Genomic DNA, 20,547 nt, shown 5'->3' with positions numbered 1-20,547 from the left:
GCGTGGGTCGGAGTTGGGGATATCATGGGTGATGCTGCAGAGGGGTGTTGAGGTGCAGTGCCAGAGATGCGCGTGGGCCGGAGTACAGGGATGTCCTGGTGACTCTGCAGCTCAGGCTTGATGAGCATTGCCAGAGCTGACTGAGTCCCGTGCTGGAATGATAGCGGGGGGTGTAGTTCAGCATTTAGATACATTGGCAGAGTTGGATGGGGTGGGCTTAGGTCCCACTACAAGAATAGCACAGTGCTTTGGGGTCCAGAGATAGGAACAGTGGCGCAGCTGTGTGTGCGCCGCACAGCGGCTATAGGAGGGCGTGCTACACACCATGATTGAGGAACTTTGGAAGGGCTGAGGTGAGGCTAAGCCTTACTTTGAAAGCCAAACCCCCAAAACCCATGTGGTTTCCATGGAGACGGGAAGCGATTGCTTAGCAACAGCAGATGGTCCTACTAGGCTGGTCTTGGCGCCAGCATCCCCATCACGGTCCCACGTTCCCATCTTCGTGTCTGTGGGAAATAGAAAATCTGCGCAGTCTAATTACTCCTTTGTGTGACGAAGTTTGACAAATTTGGGGAAACCCTCGTGGAGAAGGGGAGAAATGCATGGCGGGATACACAGCAGTATATGTGCCTTTCTGTGAGATGGAGTTTGACAGATTGGGGAACCCGTCATGGGGCGGGGAAAAATAGTGGGTACATGGTGGTGGGAAATCTCTTTGGAAGGAAGTCGGGGGGGGGGGGGGTTGTGGTGCGTTCTGCGGGGGCGGGCATTACCGGAGTAAGACCTTGAAAGAGCGGCATACAGGGGGGGAGGGGGGCAATGCGGGAGTTGCGCGGTGGGAATCCGATGCCCGGTGGGTGCGCAGCGCACCGGCGTCATTGAGCTGAGGGATGCGTGGTGGGGTCACGCAGCGGTGGGTCACACTGTGTAGGTGGGCGCCTGTGGGGTGGGGGCTAGAGGGGAGGGGGTGGTGGTGGCGTTCTGGGGCTGCCTCTTCGCGCCTTCATCCACGCGGCGCCGAATCTGCGCTGTTTCTGTGGGCGGAGTCTGGTGCTTTCCTCTCTCTCTCGCTGTCTCTCCCTCTCTCTCTCTCACTCTCGCTGTCTCTCGTACTGACCCTCCCGTGGTGGATCGCGGGGATCATCACACCCGCAGCTTGGAGACGACACCAGGGTCTGAAGAGACACCGGCGTGCGCCCTGCAGCAAACATGGAGCCCACCAGCTGAGCAAGCACCCCGCTGCCCCGGACCACCTGCGGCCACCGAGCACCATGCTGTAGAGGGCCCCAGGTAAGGGACCGCGGCGTGAGGGACCCAGTACTATAACTACATGGGCTGTGACAGGTCAAGGTTGGGGTGCTTTGGCAGGCAGTGGCCCCCAACGCTGGTGCAGAAGGGCTGTTTCTGGTTAGGATTTAAGATTGGCGTGCAGTGGTGCTCCGGATGGTGCTTTCTGCGCTCGACTCCCCAGAGGGGGCTGCGGGGAGGGATTGAGGTGCATTGGCAGAGCTGTGTGCAGGGACTGCGGTCTGGAACTCAGTTAGCAGTGGTGGGCGCGTGTCATGCACGAGGAGGGTGCATTGGCTTTGATTTGTGCGGTCCCATGCCCTGGGGTATCAGTGTGTGCTATAGATCAGGATTGAGGTGCATTGAAAGAGCTGTGTGCAGTGAGTGGGATCTGGTACTCTGATAGCAGTGGTGGCGCATGTTATACACAAGGTGCATTGGCTCATTGGTTGTGATCACAGTTTGTGCTAACGATCAGGACTGAGGTGCATTGACAGAGCTGTGTGCAGTGAGTGTGAACTAGTACTTTGATTGCACTGGTGGGTGTGTATCATGCACGAGATTCGTGCATTGGCTGTGATTTGTGCGGTCCTATGCCCTGAGGTATCAGTGTGTGCTAAAGATCAGGATTGAGGTGCACTGACGGAGCTGTGTGCAGTGAGTGGGATCTGGTACTTTGATTGCACTGGTGGGTGCGTGTCATGCATGAGGTGTGTGCATTGGCTGCGATTTGTGCTGTCCTTTGCCCTGGGGTATCAGTGTGGGCTAAAGATCAGGATTGAGGTGCACTGACGGAGATGTGTGCAGTGAGTGAGATCTGGTACTTTGATAGCACTGGTGGGTGCGTGTCATGCACGAGGTGGGTGCATTGGCTCTGATTTGTGCGGTCCCGTGCCCTGGGAGTCAGTGTGTGCTAAAGATCAGGATTGAGGTGCACTGACGGAGCTGTGTGCAGTGAGTGAGATCTGGTACTCTAATAGCAGTGGTGGCGCATGTCATGCACGAGGTGCATTGGCTCATTGGCTGTGACCACAGTTTGTGCTAATGATCAGGATTGAGGTGCATTGGCAGAGCTGTGTGCAGTGAGTGAGATCTGGTACTCTGATAGCAGTGGTGGCGCATGTCATGCACAAGGTGCATTGGCTCATTGGCTGTGACCACAGTTTGTGCTAATGATCAGGATTGAGGTGCATTGAAAGAGCTGTGTGCAGTGAGTGAGATCTGGTACTCTGATAGCAGTGGTGGGTGCGTGTCATGCACGAGGTGGGTGCATTGGCTGTGATTTGTGCGGTCCTTTGCCCTGGGGTATCAGTGTGTGCTAACGATCAGGATTGAGGTGCATTGACGGAGCTGTGCGCGGTGAGTGCGATCTGGTACTCTGATAGCAGTGGCGGGCGCGTGTCATGCTCGAGGTGTGTGCATTGGCTGTGATTTGTGTGGTCCCATGGCCTGGGACAGGGGCGCCTCTAGGCTCATGGCGGCCCTAGGCAGGGAGTGTAGGTAGGGGGCCCGGAAGAGGGGCTCAGGGCGGGGCGGAGCACGGAGGCCAGTGAAGAGGGGGGGTTGTCAGGGTGTTTGGAAGTGGAACAGAGTCGAGGCCGCCAAATCCCTGCCACTTGGGCCACCACCAAATATGTATCCATCCTCAGAGGATTATTATATTAAGGATATATATTGGCGTGGGGGCCCCTGGGGTTTGGCAGCCCTGTACAGGTGCACAGCTTGCATATGCCTAAGGCCGGCCCCGCCTGAGGTATCCGTGTGTTCTAAAGATCAGGATTGAGGTGCACTGATGGAGCTGTGTGCAATAAGTGAGATCTGGTACTCTGATAGCAGTGGTGGCGCATGTCATGCACGAGGTTAATTGGCTCATTGGCTGTGATCACAGTTTGTGCTAATGATCAGGATTGAGGTGCATTGGCAGAGCTGTGTGCAGTGAGTGAGATCTGGTACTCTGATAGCAGTGGTGGGTGCGTGTCATGCACAAGGTGGGTGCATTGGCTGTGAGTTGTGCGGTCCTTTGCCCTGGGAGTCAGTGTGTGCTAACGATCCGGATTGAGGTGCTTTGACAGATCTGTGTGCAGTGAGTGCGATCTGGTACTCTGATAGCACTGGTGGGTGCATGTCATGCACGAGGTGTGTGCATTGGCTGTGATTTGTGCGGTCCTTTGCCCTGGGAGTCAGTGTGTGCTAACGATCCGGATTGAGGTGCTTTGACAGAGCTGTGTGCAGTGAGTGCGATCTGGTACTCTGATAGCAGTGGTTGATGCATGTCATGCACGAGGTGTGTGCATTGGCTGTGATTTGTGCGGTCCTTTGCCCTGGGGTATCAGTGTGTGCTAACGATCAGGATTGAGGTGCACTGACGGAGCTGTGTGCAGTGAGTGGGATCTGGTACTTTGATAGCACTGGTGGGTGTGTGTCATGCACGAGGTGGGTGCATTGGCTTTGATTTTTGCGGTCCCGTGCCCTGGGAGTCAGTGCGTGCTAACGATCAGGATTGAGGTGCATTGACCGAGCTGTGTGCAGTGAGTCGGGTCTGGTACTCTGATAGCAGTGGTGGGTGCGTGTCATGCACGAGGTGTGTGCATTGGCTGTGATTTGTGCGGTCCTTTGCCCTGGGAGTCAGTGTGTGCTAACGATCAGGATTGCGGTGCATTGACGGAGCTGTGTGCAGTGAGTGATCGCTCCCAGCCAAGGCCGAGGTGCATTCGTCTGCTGTGTATTTGTCATAGAACTGAAATAGCCATTTGTGCTCCAAGCCAAAATGAAGGCAGAGCTGTGACGGAGCCGCGCGTGGGTCCCCGCACTGGAGCAGCAGGGGGTCTGCGCATCGGCAATGCTATATTTATTAGCCTAAGTACTCCAAGGCCTGGGCGCTGGGAGCCCGACAGGGTACACAGAGCTGGCATTAGGGCAGTGCGACTGGTGCGGCCGCACTGGGCGCTGACCTGTGGAGGGGGCACTGACCTCAAGAAGGGGGGTGGGCGCTGCGTTTGGCAAGAACTTATGATTGGAGAGATGAAGGGCACTGTTGTCCGGCGGGACAGAGAGAATCCGAGGAGGTGGTCATGGGGTGCGGGGGTGCCAACAATGATTGTCGCACAGGGCGCCACCAGCGTTAAAGCCGGCCTTGAGGGTACCAGAAGACCTGTTGGTGGCTCTCAGTCCTATACTGACAGGGATGCCGCAGCTGTGAGGGGGTCTCTGGATCGGAGCAGTAGGGGCGCGGTAGGCCAGGACTGAGGTGCACTGGGAGAGCTCCACAGGGGTGGCTGCACTGTACTAAATGAATAAGGAAGCCGGAGGTCCGCATCGAGGTGCATTGGCAGAGCTGTCTGTGAACGTTTAGTGGTCGTCTAGCCCTGATTTATACAGCAGCCTCTTGCTTCCGGTGATCTGGGGCTCTTCTCTGGACTCTATTACCAGCGCACCCTCCCACTGTGACACTTGGAGCCCTGAGGGCTCTGGCAAGTTTAAAACAGGGGCCTATCTAGAAGACATCGCGTGCACAGCACAGTGTGCTCAGGGGAATACTGTGCAGCAACATTGGTTGCAAAGGATGTTTTTCCTTACTGCGTGGGAGAAAACTGGTTATCGGCGCAAAAAACGACCTCATATAATAATTGTTATTTATGGTATTAGTAGGATTTGTGCCCACCCGTGTGTTACAGGGTGAGTTTAAGGACTTAGGAGTATTAGAACAATCCATGTTGGTATAAAGTGCAACACTGTCCGGTCCCAGGTTCTTTAAACTGGCTCATGATTGAGGCAAGAGGCATTTATAAAACATCATCTCTGGGACAAAGGCAGGGCCGCTGGAATGATGCAGTAGGGGAGGACCGCATTATGTGGCAGGCTTGACTAAATTATGTGTCAAGACAAGGCGAATTATGCAACAGCACATTTTGCGATAGTATTATTTTCGCATTTTACAATTTCGCGTTGCTTAACACTGTCTGGGCAAAGGTCTCACTTCATGAGTAGCAGTTTAATGTCCAAATACACGATAAGCATCAGCAAGGGGGCCAGCCAACTTCTGCAAAGGGCCTTCCACTGTGCAGCAGCAGGCGTTCTTATGTTATAGTAACTTTTGATCCCTTTGAGTTACAACCCATTAAAAAAAAATATTTATGATCTGCAGATTATGTTCAAGATGATGAATTATGGGGCAAATCCATAATTATCTGCACCCACAAAATCACATAATTCCAGTGGCCCTGCATACAAGACCCTATGGTCCATTTGTACTGACGCATTTTGCCTTAGACACAGAAAGGGAAAAAAACCTTTGATATATCCACCAAACATATTGACCTGCAGTGCTGTCTTTTAAAACTTATACCTCAGTCACCCTTTTAAAACTTGCTGTTGCTCTAAGGGGACTCAAGAATCTCTGCTGAAATACCTTGACCTGCCAGATCATTACTATTGTTAGATTGCCTCAAAGTTTGCTTCCTGTGGAGGTAATCCAGCTCTGCTAATGCTCTCTATTGAAGGTATATTTGATCTGACAGGCCACTAATCTTGTCAGGTAGCTTAATGTGGAAATACTCCAGATCTTGTAATGCAGTTTACTGATAATCTTTGAGTTATGTTCATTGGCTGAATTGATGTTAAATCCGCCTCCTGTATGGTACCTTCCTGATGGGTGTATGTCACTTTCAATCATATCTGACATGCCTGTAAATCCTGAAAGATGTCGCGAGGCTCTCTGACATCCTTTATGGCCTTGTTTGTGCCATCTAGAATACTTTCTAAATAAATACGTATTTTTGCATCATGCTCTGGAAACAAGGTCTTAGGGATGGGTCAGAGCACAGCACCTGAGGATGGCTCAGACCCCTGCCTTAGAAGCAACTTGTCCTTTGTGTGGAAACACACATGTGAGCTGCTTTAGGCATGCTTATAACATGACAATACTAATCACAGCCAAAAACATGTCGTCAGACCAGTCGACAAGAATTCCAGACTAGTAAAGAGTGCCTGGACTGTGAAAGTGCTCCGAGGACCTAAATATGGCAGAAGAGCGCTTTACAAATGGTCGTACTCTACTGTACCATAGCGTCCCATAGCATAACATATGGGAAACCTCTCTTTGCCTGCATTGAGCTAGCATCTATGACATGTTCGCCCTAAAGGCCTCGTCCATATGCAGGTTATTTGCATTCCTGGTTTGGTTACTAACCCTTTTCAGAAACAGACAGCAGCTCTGGTGTGAGCACAGGGGCTCCTAACCACAGTCTGAGGGACTCCTTCTGCTTACAGCAATCCAGGAGGCAGTCATACTGGACCCACCCAGCAAGGGACATCATTTATGTAAACAGGTCCTACTGAGTTTAATGATGTAAGTGACTGTAGCAAGCTGGTGACAGTTGTATGCCGGAATAGTGTGAAGAAAAATATTGTCCTATAAAAGTATTTTTAGTCGAGACTATCGGCTATCACAATATTGTAAATTTACATACATACACATAGAAACACACATATGTGAATACACGCACACGGGAAACAACCATTAGAACACAGTCATTACAACACAGCTGTTACAACGCAACTGCCTTTACATCGCATGCCATTTCAACGCATGTCACTACAACGCATACCATTACAACGCATCCCATTACAACACATGATAAGGTAAGTAATGGAGATTGTTTAGTTTGAGGGTGGGTATGGGTTTTGGGGTACATGGGAATAGTAATTGTTACCCCTACACTATCCAACACTTTCCCTACTGTTACACTCACTGGAGTAGGAATAGTAATTTCTATCCCTACGCTATCCAACATTTACTCTACTGTTGCCAATCCAATACAAAAGTTCTTTATTTCAGCCATCAAGGCCATAAAAGATGCAATAAAAACATTAAAATCATCCAATCATTACATTGTTACAAGGAGGTATTTCACAAAAAGATATGCACAACCCGTAAAAACAATAGATTACATTATAAAGTAATATCTGTATTTACAGTGTAGTATGCACTGGTAAGTCATCCTACAGTTAAAATTAACTAAGCAATATTTTTCGCCTTGTCAGCCACATAGCGAGCAAATACTTAGAGACAGCAAATACGGTACAGCTTGAAGTACTGTTGCACTCACTGGAGTGGGAATAGTAATTTCGACCCCTACACTATCCAACACTTACCCCACTGTCACCCTAAAAGTATTATGCGTTGTAATGGTATGCATTGTAATGGTATGCTTTGTAATGGTAGTTTCTAAAATGTGTTGTAATGGCATGCGTTGTAAAATCATGCGATGTAATGATATTTGCGTTGTAAAAACAGCATTGTAAAGTCATGCAATTGTTGAGTTGTAACGTCATATATTCAAAAACACACACAAGCAGATAAGCATAGATTTACTGTTCAAAACGCACATCTATGTAACTTGAAGATATATATTTATTTACTTACTTATTTACTTCACAATATTGTAGTAATTGATATTCTGGTAAAGATATTTTTGTAGGGCGACATTTAAAACCCAATATTTAGAAAGAATAGAGCTCGGAGCACAATTCTTCTTCATAACTCCTTTAGGCCTGACCACCCCAAGCCTCCTGAGATAAACATGCACTATCACATCACATTTATTGACTTATCACCATGAGCTTTCTTTCGATAAGTGTTTGTGTGACTTGTGTCACTGTGTGATTTGGTTCATGATTGTCCTTGCCACCGGTGCTGCTTGCTATGAGTGAGGTGCATCTTCAGAGCTGTGTGTGGGTCTCATTGCTGAAGTAGTAGGTGGTGCCACAGGGCACACGAGGTGCATGGACAGAATGGATGGGCAGGTGTGAGGGTGGAGGAACCAGAGACAGAGTGTGGAAGAGGAGGGAGTGCCTGCAGATGATGGAAGGGTCCAAGGAAAGCATCAAGAGAAGGGGAGAGCAAAGAAAGCCACAGAAAGGAGTCAAGAGAGAGAAGAGATCTTTGAGAACAGGGAGGAGGGAGAAGGGGAACAAGAGAACATAGAGGAGAGGGCAGGGGAAGATGGAGAACGTGGTGGAAGGAAGAGAGGAGTTGGTGAGAAGAGGTAAGAGTCCGCAGAGAGGAGGGTGAAGGGAAGAGAGTAGACTATAGAGGGAAGATAGGGAAACAGGATCATAGAGAGCAAGGTAGGGGTAGGAGAGAGCGACCATAGAGAGAAGGAATGATCATAGAGACACACTGAGATGAGAGAAGAGATGGAGAGAGAGCAAAAGAGAGCAGGGGAAGAGAGGCAAGAGACGAAGGAGAGACAAGTGAGATGAAGAAAGAGGGACGGAGAGAGATAGGGGTGTAAGTCAAGCCTCTGCAGCCCCTGTGGTGCAGGGGACCGCTACACTTTTGGCCCCCCCGTCCTTGAGGGGACCCCATTCACCCCAAGGCCGATAAATATCTGTGATATATGGGATACGGGGGGCGGGGGGGGGCTCTACATATTCTGCAGGGGGTCCATCATTTTACGTTAAGCCACTGGAGAGCGAGCTGCGTAGAGAGAGAGTGTGAGGCAAGGATAGAAAGATAGTGATAGAGAAGGGAGACCATAGAGAAATGAAATAACAGAGACCTATGGAAAGGAAAAAGAGCTAAAGGAGAGATAAAGAGTGAGACAGGAAAAACAAGAGAGCAAGCAAGGGAGGCAGAAGGAGTGACATAGAGAGGAGTCAAGCTGGCAGGGGTGGAGCAGCATGGCAAGGGCCTACAGAACGTACTCTGGATGAAAGAGAGAGAAGAAACCATAGAAAGGAACCAAGGCAGGGCCAAAGAATGGAGAGGCAAGAGAAGAGATGAATAACAGAACGGAAAAGAGACAGAGGGGCGACTGCAGGGTTGAAGACAGAGGAAGAGTAGGAGTACATCTTAGAGACAACGATGGAAGGAAAACTGGGAACCCAAATAGAGGAGGCTAAATGTAAACGAGAGCTGAGATTGTAAATAGTGGTGCTTAATGGAGATAAAAGGCCATTCGCTGGAGGTCAGACAAATTAGAGCTTTGTATAACACGGAGGGTTGGCGAAATAGAGAAGGGACTATCAAAATGAGAGTGACAAGAACATAGAAAGTCATGGAGAAAAAAGAGAGGAGACAATAGGGCAGAGGTAAGACTTCGAAGAGGAACATGGAGGGAAATTAACCAAGAAAAAAAGAGATGTAAAGGAAGAAAGAGTTTCAGGAGACCAGGAAGAGGAACGGTGGATGGCAGAGAAAGAAGATTCTAGAAGCAAGAGGCACATAAGGACAATGATGAGGGAGGAGAGTGGAGCCCATAGGAAGAGGTGGAGATACAGGCCAGTAGGAGGATAGGCCTTATAGCATATGGTTTAGGAAAGAAAGAAGAACCATCATATAAAAAATGCATGATTAAGAGTAAACCATAGGGTAGTATGGAGAGGGTAAATAACAGATATTAAAAAAGCCCTGGCACAGCTAATAGGTCTGGCTTTGGTAAGCTGGCGCAATGGTAATTAGTTTTAGTTTTTAATTGCAAGCCTTTGTGACAAAAATTAATAAACACAAATACATAACCTAAGCGTGCCTGCAATACGCTTGCAATAAAAAATGGTAATAAAAAATCACTGGTGTGGATGTTTTACTAGGGATTTTTTAAAATAACATCCATCCGATGTGCCAGGTATTTTATTGTTCGTGAAGGAGACAAGAATAAATAACCACCTAACCAGTCATTCAAATTGCAGGTAGCTGAACGATTACAATGTAAATTAAAGACTTTATAATTCAACTTTAAAATAGAGATAGAAAATAAAACACCATCTAACTGGGCACACAATGTGCAAGCAAAACAAGGAGCTGGTATTCAAAGTTAGTATAAACTATGAAGCACTTTTGTCACTGGAGAGATATGAACTGTTTTTAGGCGGAAGTGAACGATGTGCACAGTCTGTGTGATGTCACTGAAATTGAAGGGAGCCAATGAGAATAGTGGGAAGACCCATTGTCTCATTCTGTAAGCTGTGGTAGGAAGAAGCAAATGTAAATGACAATTTAACAGACCAATGGATTAAGACTGTTGACCAAAAGCCCCTCTTTGTATATATATTATGTATGAGTTTTTTAAGCAGTAGTTTGGCGAGACAGCTAAGGCATTCTCAAAGGTCAACCCTAAAAAGACACTGAAGAAGAGAAAACAGATATGATACCACATAGATAAAAGAGAGGCAAAGAGTTCTAAATACTAAAGATCTAAAATGCTAGTGTTCATATGGATGCACAAACAAAAGTGAGGCAGTGTAGAAAAGTGCCCCTTTTTGCGTGGTTACCCCCCACTTTTTGCCTGATATCTGATGCACTTTGAGTGAGCACCGGGTCCCTGCCCATCAAGTTCCCAGTGCACGTGTTCTTCCCCAAAACTGTACCTTTGTTTCCACATTGGCACACTTCTGGCTCACATGTAAGTCCCTTGTAAAAGGTACCAGTGGTACCAAGGCCCTTGCGACCAGAACGGGTCTCTAAGGGCTGCAGCATGTATTATGCCACCACCCTCAGAGACCCCTCACCGAACACATACACACTGCCATTGCAGACTGCGTGTTTTGGTGCAGACAAAACATAAAAGTCGACATGGCACACATCCCTGTGTGCCATGCCTATCTAACACTGTTTGTGGCACAGGTAAGTCACCCCTCTAGCAGACCTCACATCCCTAATGCAGAGTGCACCATACCACAGGTGAGGGCATAGCTGCATGAGCAATATGCACATACAGCGTCTAAGTCCATTCTTAGACATTGCAAGTGCAGTGAATCCATATTCAGTACATGGGCTGGGAGTTTGAATGACCTCCACAGCTCCGTGATGGCTTTACTGAAGGCTAAGAAGTTTGCTATGAAACTTCTCAGAACAATAAACCCATACTGATGCCAGTTTATGGCAAAATACACTCAGAGGGCATCTTAGAGATGCCCCCTGAACAACGGCCAACTCCCTCATGTCCAGCGGACTGGTCTGTACCAGCCTGCCACACAGAGATGTTTCCGCCCCCCTGAGGTGGGAGCCCTTGTGATCTCGTGGGTTAGGGACAATGGCTGCTTGGGGCGGAGGTGCTTCACACCTATCCCCAGGAAGGTACAGCACTCAGGGTGATGAGCCTCAAAGACTTCCTGCCCTTTGATATGCTAGCAAGGGCTCTCCAGCAAGTGGAGATGCCCGCCCCCCTATCCAAGTCCCACTTTTGGCAGCAAGGTCGGTGGGAAAATTAGACAGTTTACAAAGGCCGAGGCTCCTAGCAGAGGCTCACGCTTCTGATCGGCAGACCCCCTGTATGTCAGCGATGAACATTTACTTCACTGAGTCATCCTGCCACCTATTAGCACAATCTTGGTTGTACTACTGATGTTTTTTTTACTAATGCATATTGGAACTTGTTTTTTTATGAGAAATGTTCTATTAGTCACTTGTGACATACAATACTTTTGAATGGCTAAAAATAACTGCTGACGTTCTCCTGAGCATATCTAACATCCCCTTTTCATAGTCGTCCTCCAAGGCTGTTCCTGTAGATCTACTAGATTGAATCATAGGAATATAGGAACAATTTTGAAAGACAGCAAGGTATTTTCAGCCTTCTAATGCAGCGCATGAAAGAGGAGCAGGAAGCTATTGGCAGGTAAACATCACAGTAAAATGGCCGCACCTATGCTCAAGTGGGTGGACAGAATCGTGTCAGGAGACTTTATTTCGAGCTATAGCAAACTTCTTTTTTGCACGAGCTGTATTTCTTTATTGCATCCATTCCTTTCGACCACCATGCACGGAAATACATGCATTGTGAGCTATTATTATAGGTGGGGGGACAGGCAGTATTTGGGGCAGAAGAATTATATGGCACGTGACTGTTCAATTTCGCATTACCACACTGAGAATCATGCTCCTCATTGGATAGCACTGAGTCCATATGTCTCTGCATGCCTATGAGAAATCATGAGTCCATAATGTGCATCCTTCCGACCTTCAGTCGGTGCACAGAGGGGGACTTTCTATCCTGACAGCATTCTACGTCCTCCTCACACTCTATCCCAGTTTTCTGGTTGTTTAGTGTCACATTCACAATTTGTCAAATGGCGAGACTAGTAGAAATGTAAATGTAAATGTGTTTGTATTTATATAGCGCCTTCTACCCAGAGGTCTTGTAGCGCTGTATTCATACCGCTGTGGAACCCTTCCTGGCTTTCCTGTGAGATGTCCTCTCCTGGGAACCCCCAAGATGAAGCCAGGCATCCAAGCGCTGCTGGGGCCGTTGTGGCTATTGCCCAGAGTCACAGAGTGGGACCCATGATTAGACTAGGCACCGACGTGAGAATTATCAGGTCCAGGGAGATTGAGTCCAAGAGCCGCCGAGACAGGAATTGAACCCTGGTCCTGGGCCAGACCTCTGCATCAGAGTCTGCCCCTCTAACCATTGAGCCACGCTTCTCCTATTGAAGGAAACATGCTTAAAAACTCAGACAGAATTAACACATATAATGTGAGCATGTCTTGGGAGGCAGCAAGGCAGTGGGTAAGCGGCTGGGGAGAGAATGTGGCCTAACGGCTAGGGTGGTCGACTTCGAAGCTGGGGAACCGGGTTCGCGTCTCAGGAGGAAAGCTCAACATCCTGTGATCCTGGCAGTGGTGGCTCCGCCGCTAAGGTGGAGGCGTGTCACCCCACTGCTTTTGTAGCAGTGAAAAGGGGTAAACTAAAACGATACTTACAAGGTTATTATCGTTTTATTTTTGATTGATGCGGGCTGGGTTAGGGTGGGGGCGAGGCTGGTGGCTCAGGGTGGGAGGAGTGGACTATGCACACTAAGTGCGCATGACTGCTTGGCAGGCTGTAAAGGGCTGGCCAAGCAGTCATGCGCACTTTGCGTTCCCCACCAAGATGTAACGGGCAGCCTGGTAGGGAATATGCACAGGCTCCCTGTCTTGATCTGAGCGCCGATCCACAGTGCTCAGATCTATCACAACACTGCATTGCAGCATTGTGATTGGTTCTGGGGAGCCTTTTTCCCCAGGATCTTCTACAGGTTTGACCAGACTGGAGTCAGGAAGAGCAGAGAAGCTGAGGGGCGATGCTTCTTGCGGAGAAAAGGTAAATGCGGTTTAAAAAATATGTATTTTCAAATAACCACAACCTGTCATCGTCTCTGCCTCTCCACCCCCATTCCCTACTAGCCGCCACTGTATTCTGGGCAAATCTCTTAATCTCCCCGTGCCAAAAAATGAATGTGTCCGTCTGTAATGTAACTAGTGCTCATGTAAAGTGCTCTGATACCTTCGGGTCTAGTTTACGCTATATAAAACACCCCAAAGAATCAAATAAAGTGCATTTGAGAGAATATTAATGAAATAGTGGGCACCGGGATGTGAGGAGCTACTGAGTGGACGTGCCCCTTGTTGCAGTTCTTTAGGAGCTAGGCGCTATGAAAGGGGGGTGCAGCCACAGATGTTGACACAAATAGTGCAGCGTGATGTACAGTGGCACTGGGGCCCTGAGCGACCCACTGAACACCTACAATGTTGTATCTTACCTCCTCAACAGCAGTCGAAGGAGCCATTTTTCATGCTTGCACAGAGCTCAGGATAGCCTTGTACACTACTGGGTTCAGAAGAGTAATATGCTTTTAAAGGTCAGAGTCTAGGAGGGCTTTCTGTGCAGGCCAGACAGGACTCTCTGGGACCCCAGGTCAGGGCAGGTCATCACCATGGTGATAGGAGCCCTGATGGGTCAGATCCCCTTTGGTTCTCCTGAATCGAGATAACACTGTTCAGCTCCAGTACTGAAAGCCCAGGTTCATCTCTCAGTGCATAAGGCCAATATTGTGTAGTACATGGGGGGGGGGGGGTCACCACTGAACGTCTACCAACCTGAGAGGGTGAGGAGGTTTAGGAGGGTCTCTGTTCCTTGGTCCTGGTAGTGGTGACGTCATGGGGCCTGGGACGCGTATAGGCCCTATCCACACCTCCTTGTCAGGCAGTAGAAGGTCGCCCAGATGTTGCTGGACCTGTGAGGGTCCCCACAGTGGCTCCGGTGACTCCACTATCTAAGAGTCTACTAGCAAGGGTTGGAGGGAGACCACCCTAGAACGGACAGTATGGGTTCCCCACCTTCCCGGGCTCAGGTAATGAAACTTCCCCATATGGAGCCTCTTTCCCAAGGGTTACAGGGCCATGATTGGAACTGAGCGTTTACCTGAGTGATTGATGTGTGTTTAGAAACATAGCTCTCCCGATGGGCTTGGGCTGCTTTGCACTTCTATTTTAATTTTATTTCATTTGATCAGGATCTCCCAAAAGTAGTTGTTGCACCGGAAAAAGACAGAGAGTGTGTTTTCTGGATGCTAAACGCTGGCATCTCTGGTGTTAAGTAGGCTGTGTATCATAGGACCTAGAATCCCCGAGGAGCACAGCTTTGAAGCCAGGCAGTGTGGGCCGAGGGCGGAACAGTCTGTCTTAATCAAAGAAACCCTCGCGCCTCTGAAAGAAGCTAGTGGGGGCAGAGGATTAGCTGTAAACGCGCAACGGGTGCAGTGGCACCGTGGGCAGCAGGCCGAGCAGTCTGTCTTAATTAAAGCGCACCCTCGCCTCTGAAAGAAGCTAGTGCAGGTAGAGCATTACCTATAAACGTGCAGCGGGTGCAGTGGCACCGGGGCCCAGGAGTAAGAGGGGCAACTAAACATCAATTATTGTTCCCTTTTACTACCTTACCAGGTAGGGGCAGGGGGGCAGTTTTGTTGCTTGCACTAGGGCTGATGGCGCACTTGTTACGACACTGAGTGAAAGGAGCAGTTATTGGACAGCACTATTGGGGCATCTCCGCCCCCCACATGCCTCAGAACTACAATACCTCGCGTGGTATTTAGGTTTCGCCAGGGGTCGCAGCTGAGACCCCTGACTTGCCTTCTGCGACCCCTAGCATATTGCTTGCGACCCATGGCCTCACAGAAATGTAAAAAGCGCGTGAAACAATTATTTATTGTTTCAAGCAGACACCAGTAAAAAGATCTGTGCCTTCATCTGCATGTAAAGGGAGCAAGAAAGGAGACAGGCGAAGGGTCAGGGGGAAAGACTTTCAAGGGAAAGGAGGAAATATGAAACAAAGAGCAGGAAGAGGAAACTACGAAGAGACGTGAGAGATTGAGACAAAAGCAGTGGTATGTGTGTGAGAGAGAGGGGGTTAAAGAGACATCAAAGAGAGGTGGCAGGTGTGATTGAGATGCAGACAGGTGTGAAAGAGAGTGAGACAGGTGAAAAGGATAGATAGACTGTCAGATAGATAGACAGACGGATAGGTCGATAGAGACAATAGATAGATTGATGAGAGTCAGAGAGAGGGGAAGACCAGTGAGAGATGAGATATACATAGATACAGGTAAGAAAAAGATAGCTAAGCAGGACAGAGAGAGAGCGACAGGTGTGGTGAGACCTGTAATAAGAAGATAGCTGGTGATAGACAGCTGAGAGGTAGATAAGTGTTGATGAGACATGTAAGAAAGCAACAGCTAAGAGATGGACATGTAAGGCAAGTGTAATAAAGAGGCAACTAATGGAGTGGGGATCAGGGTTGGATTGGGATCAAATATTGGCCCGGGCACACCCCAAAAAAGTGGCCCGCATTTGTGTATTGCCTTTCCGCAAAAAACTGCTTCAGAGACGTTTTATGACAAGAAAGGGGGTCTTGGCATATTTTATTAACTTCACTTAGATTAAAAAATGCACAGCTTAGTTCACACTTCTGAGCCACACATGAATGCAAGTGAGACCACTTCTGCTCAGGCCCCCCACTCAATATGCATGCATTAATGGGCCGGCCCAGCGAGAGACATGGAGTGACACCTACTGCCCATCTGCCTCTAGAAAGGCCACTCAGGCACCCACTGGGCCGCTGGCGGCATCCTTGCAGCACAAACTGCCCCCAGGCTGCCCACAAAAGCAACCCGGAACTCGGCTACCGGCTCTTCGGCCATTTCTCGGGTGCCCACGTTACCAATACGACCCTGGTGGGGATACCGATGAGCGAGGGTGGGGAGACAGTTGAAATCCATAATAGAGACAACGATGAGAGAGATAGCTCGGAGGGAAGAGAAGATGGGAGTAACAGAGAGGTGCGATAAAGACAACCAAGAGAAGTAGGCAAGGTGGACAGGTGAGCTAGTAACAGCTAAAAGAAGGGGGACACTTGAGCATGTGTTGCTAACATGTCATAGGGGAATGGGAGACAGAGTGGTTAGATAGTTTAGAAAGACACACAGACAAAACATCTGAGATAGATGCTGATATTTAGACAGAGACCGGTGAGAAAGAGACAGGTAAAAGAGAAAGAGAGGTGGGAGACAGGTGAAAGATGGGAAAAAGTGAACAGACGAGAAAGTCAGACATGTGAGATGATATGAGGAGATCAGTGGGGGGATACAGTAGACATAGAGCAGGGGACAGGAGGGCTGAGAAAGAGACAGCGTCAGGTGAGTAAGACAGGTGAGTGAGAGGTAATAAAAAGACAGTTGAGGAACAGACAGCTGAGGGGAGTGTCATAGTAGGTCAAATGTCCTATGATATCACTTCCTGTGATGTCGTTGCAGTTAAAGGGCATGTGATGTTGCTTCCACTACCCCTGGCAATTTAATGAATCAACACCCATACATGCGTGGTCCCAGAGTTTGAATTTCAGTCATCAGGGGCTGCCTTCCCTCATGTTTTTGTACTCCTGGCTGCTGCTCTTTGCTCTTTCAGCTCCAAATTGGTAATCAATTGTTTTATGGTTTGCAGCTCCCATTTAAAGCTCCTCGGCAGCTAGTCCATTTCAGGTTTTCATTCTCTTTTACTTTCCTTTTATATCATGGCTGTTTCTTCCTTGATTCTGTTCTGGATTTCCCAATTCTTTGTGTTTCCTTCTGTGTGATGTTAGATGTCCTTTCCTTTTTCCTGTTCTTTTGCTATATAAAGGCTTGAGTTTGGTTAGAGGATGCCTCTCAACAAAGTTGGGTTCCTTCTCTTGTTTCCTTGCTCCCTCCACTTTTTTATCCTGACTCCTCACTCTTGAAGAATTCCACTATTAGATTCCAGACTCCTGATTTTCTTTAACCCTCTAAAGTCTTCATCAAGCAAGGAGGTATTTTACACCATTGGCTTTTTCCTCCTGAGAAGGTGACAGCTTCTCAAAGGTACTTGCCTACCACATGTTCCAGCATGTGGTGACATTGTGGCTTCCGTAGCCAGTCACCTGTATCAGACTATGGAAGACCCACACTGAATTAGGAGTAAGCATCCAGACCTAAACAGATTGTGAAGCCAAAAGAATCCTGACTGTTTCAGGTAGGGGTCTTGGTGTAGACTTGGCCGCTTTCCTTCAGCAACAAATCACAGAATTGAAGCACTTAAGGAGCAAGAATGTTGCCCTTCACAAGCAATCCATTCCAGGTCCTGCCACCTTCCTGCCATCAGTCCTTCAGCTTCTAAGTATTCCGGAGATCTATTGAGATTGAAGGAGCTTTTGAATGGCCTGAGTGTTTTTTGCCTCTTGACCTGGACAATCTTCCTCTGACAGATCCACAGTGGGGTATCTGATTTGTACTTGATTGGTGCAGCTCGGGCTTAGCCAACTCCATTAGTTGTCGCAGAAGGCCTCTGTTTGAACAATGATGCCAATTTCTTTATGTTTGAAAGTCCAGACCATGAAAAGTCCAAAAAGGATGTACTCTATGAGATATTCCACGGAAATTCTGAAATACTGTCCTGTTGTACACAATTTTGTGAGCTTTCTGCTGATACCACCTGGGTGGAAAGGCCCTCATAGGACCTTATTCTGTAGAGGGTTAAACAGGAGTTAAAGGATGAGTTGACCAGATTTTCCAAAGCTTCCTCATTTGGTTAATTCTTGGATTAAGTTCTCCTGATTGAACACAGACTTAAAGAAAGGAAAATGGGAAAACGAAGAAGCCACTGTTTCACTTCTAAGTCCTCTTCCCTGAATTGTTAGATTAACTGAGCCAGCTACTGAGCCTACTTTATGCTTCATGTGATGTTCCAAAAAGAAAAATGCAGCTTCGGCCTGCTAGAGGCCCATATTCTAACGCCAAAAGGAATCAAAGACATTAGGGAGGCTTGTGTCTCTACTGTGCAAGCCCAAATAATCTACTGCAAAACGGTACTGTTCGACCTTGCAGGCCAAAGGGAAAATGTCAGTCCGTCCTTTGTAAAGAAAATAGGGATGGAAGATTATACTCTCCCTAAAGTTTTCAGTTTCTCGGGTGAGACCAATTCATGTTTGTTCATATTGGAGTTAATTCTTCAAGTCCATCCCAGCCAGTCTGTCTCTGTTCCAGCCTTGTTGGATTCAGGTGTCTCCGGAATGTAAATGGCCTTGAGTTGTGCCCAGAGGATCCAAATTCCGGTCAGGTAGAAGACTTCTCTGGATCATGTACAAAATATTTGCAGATCACCATTGACCTCGGGTCTAGTGACCTCCATCACAGTTCCTCTCTTAGTGCCTTTGGGCAATTATAAAAAGATGGTTGCCTTTTAGCTAATCACATCTCCGAAGTTTGTTATTGTTCTGTGGATACCCTGATTGGATTGACACAATCGTTATGTCAGCTGTGAGGCGAGCGTCGTCTCTTTTTGGTCATCAGAGGCAGCACCGCGGCCCTCATCCTCCTGGACCTCTCGGCTGCTTTCAACAACTTCTCCGATGACACCCTCTGCACTAGACTTTACGACGCCAGCATCCATAACAAAGCCCTCGACTGGATCGGCTCCTTCCTTACCGGCCAAACACAGAGAGTGAGACTGCTACCTTTTCTCTCAGAACCCACAGAAATCAGCAGATCCCCACCTTTTTCTACATCTACTTGGCCCTGCTTGCAACCATCGTCAGAACCCACAGACTCAACATCGTCTCCTACACTGACGATACCCAGATGATTCTCTCCTTTTCCAATGCACCCACAGCTGCCAAAAACATCTGCCACAGCGGAATGAAGGCAGTAGCCACTTGAATGAAGGACAGCTGCATCAAGCTCAACTCAGACAAGACCAAAATCCTCCTTCTGGACCCAACCCCTCTGCCTGGGACGACTCCTGGTGGCCTGTAGCATTTGGACCCCCCAACCCACGCACCATGCACGAAATCTCTGCGTCATCCTAGACTCCTCGCTCTCAATGAACCGCCAAATCAACGCTGTCTCGGTCTGCTGCTTCCACACCCTCCTCCTGCTCCGAAAGATCTTCAAGTGGATTCCCACTGAGACAAGAAAAACAGTCACCCACACACTTGTCAGCAGCAGACTTGACTACAGCAATGCACTCTACGTTGGCAGTATGAAAAACTCCAAAAGAAGCTGCAAAACATTCAAAATGCCTTCGCCAGACTCAGCTTGAAAATCCCTCACCACAGCCACATCACCAACCACCTGAGAGACCTCCACTCAATCAATCAATCAATCAATCAATCAATCAATCAATCAATCAATCAATCCATCAATCAATCAATCAGGGGTTTATAAAGCGTGCTTCTCACCCGTGAGGGTCTAAAACCGCTAGAGGCAGGGTGGGGGGGGGGGGGCAGCTCCAGATTTGTCAAAGAGCTAGGTCTTGAGCTTCTTCCTGAACATGTGCATGTTCACTGGGAGCTCGTTCCAGGTCTTGGATGTGATGTAGGAGAATCCTCTTCCGCCTGCTCTGTTTCTGTGGATGCAGGGGGTCTCTGCCAGGGCGAGGTCGGCGGAGCGGAGGTTCCTCTTGGGTACGTGGAAGGAAACTCTCTCATTGAGGTATTTTGGTCCGATGTTGTGGAGGGATTTGTAGGCGTGGGTGAGAAGTTTAAAGGTAACTCTCTTCAGGACGGGGAGCCAGTGGAGGTCTTGTAGGTGTTGGGTCATGTGTTGAGGTGTTCCAAGGATGAGTCTGGCTGCAGTGTTCTGGTTGGTTTGGAGTTTGTGTAGAAGAGTTCTGTTGATTCCGGCGTAGAGGACGTTGCCATAGTCCAGTCTTCTGGTTATGAGAGCGTGGGTGACGTTCCTTCTGCATTTGGAGGGGTCCATTTGAAGGTCTTGGGGAGGATGCGTAGGCAGTTGAAACTGGTGGAGGTGACAACGTTGATCTGCCGGGTCATGGTAAGGGTGGAGTCGAGCATGATGCAGAGGTTCCGTGCGTGGTCTGTGGGGGTGGGGGGGGCTCCTGTGGGCGGTGGGCCACCAGGTGTTGTCCCAGGCGGAGGTGGAGGGGCCGAGGATGAGGACGTCAGTCTTCTCCGAGTTGAGCTTCAGACAGCT

General features: G+C 48.5%; 1 protein-coding gene across 1 annotated transcript in view; it reads left to right on the top strand.

Annotated features, from left to right (window-relative positions):
• The first annotated feature begins 1,103 nt into the window (after nt 1–1,103).
• The window catches only part of LOC147663506 (neuropeptide Y receptor type 1-like), a 165,404-nt gene continuing 145,960 nt past the window's right edge, over nt 1,104–20,547 (top strand). Inside the window, exon 1 of the mRNA XM_086950402.1 lies at nt 1,104–1,290. The gene's annotated coding sequence lies outside the window, so the exon portion shown is untranslated. The remainder of the gene's footprint in view (nt 1,291–20,547) is intronic.

Source organism: Lissotriton vulgaris, unplaced genomic scaffold (assembly GCF_964263255.1).
Source record: "Lissotriton vulgaris unplaced genomic scaffold, aLisVul1.2 SCAFFOLD_1363, whole genome shotgun sequence".
In the NCBI taxonomy this organism is placed as follows: domain Eukaryota; kingdom Metazoa; phylum Chordata; class Amphibia; order Caudata; family Salamandridae; genus Lissotriton; species Lissotriton vulgaris.
This window is presented reverse-complemented; position numbering and strand designations above follow the sequence as displayed.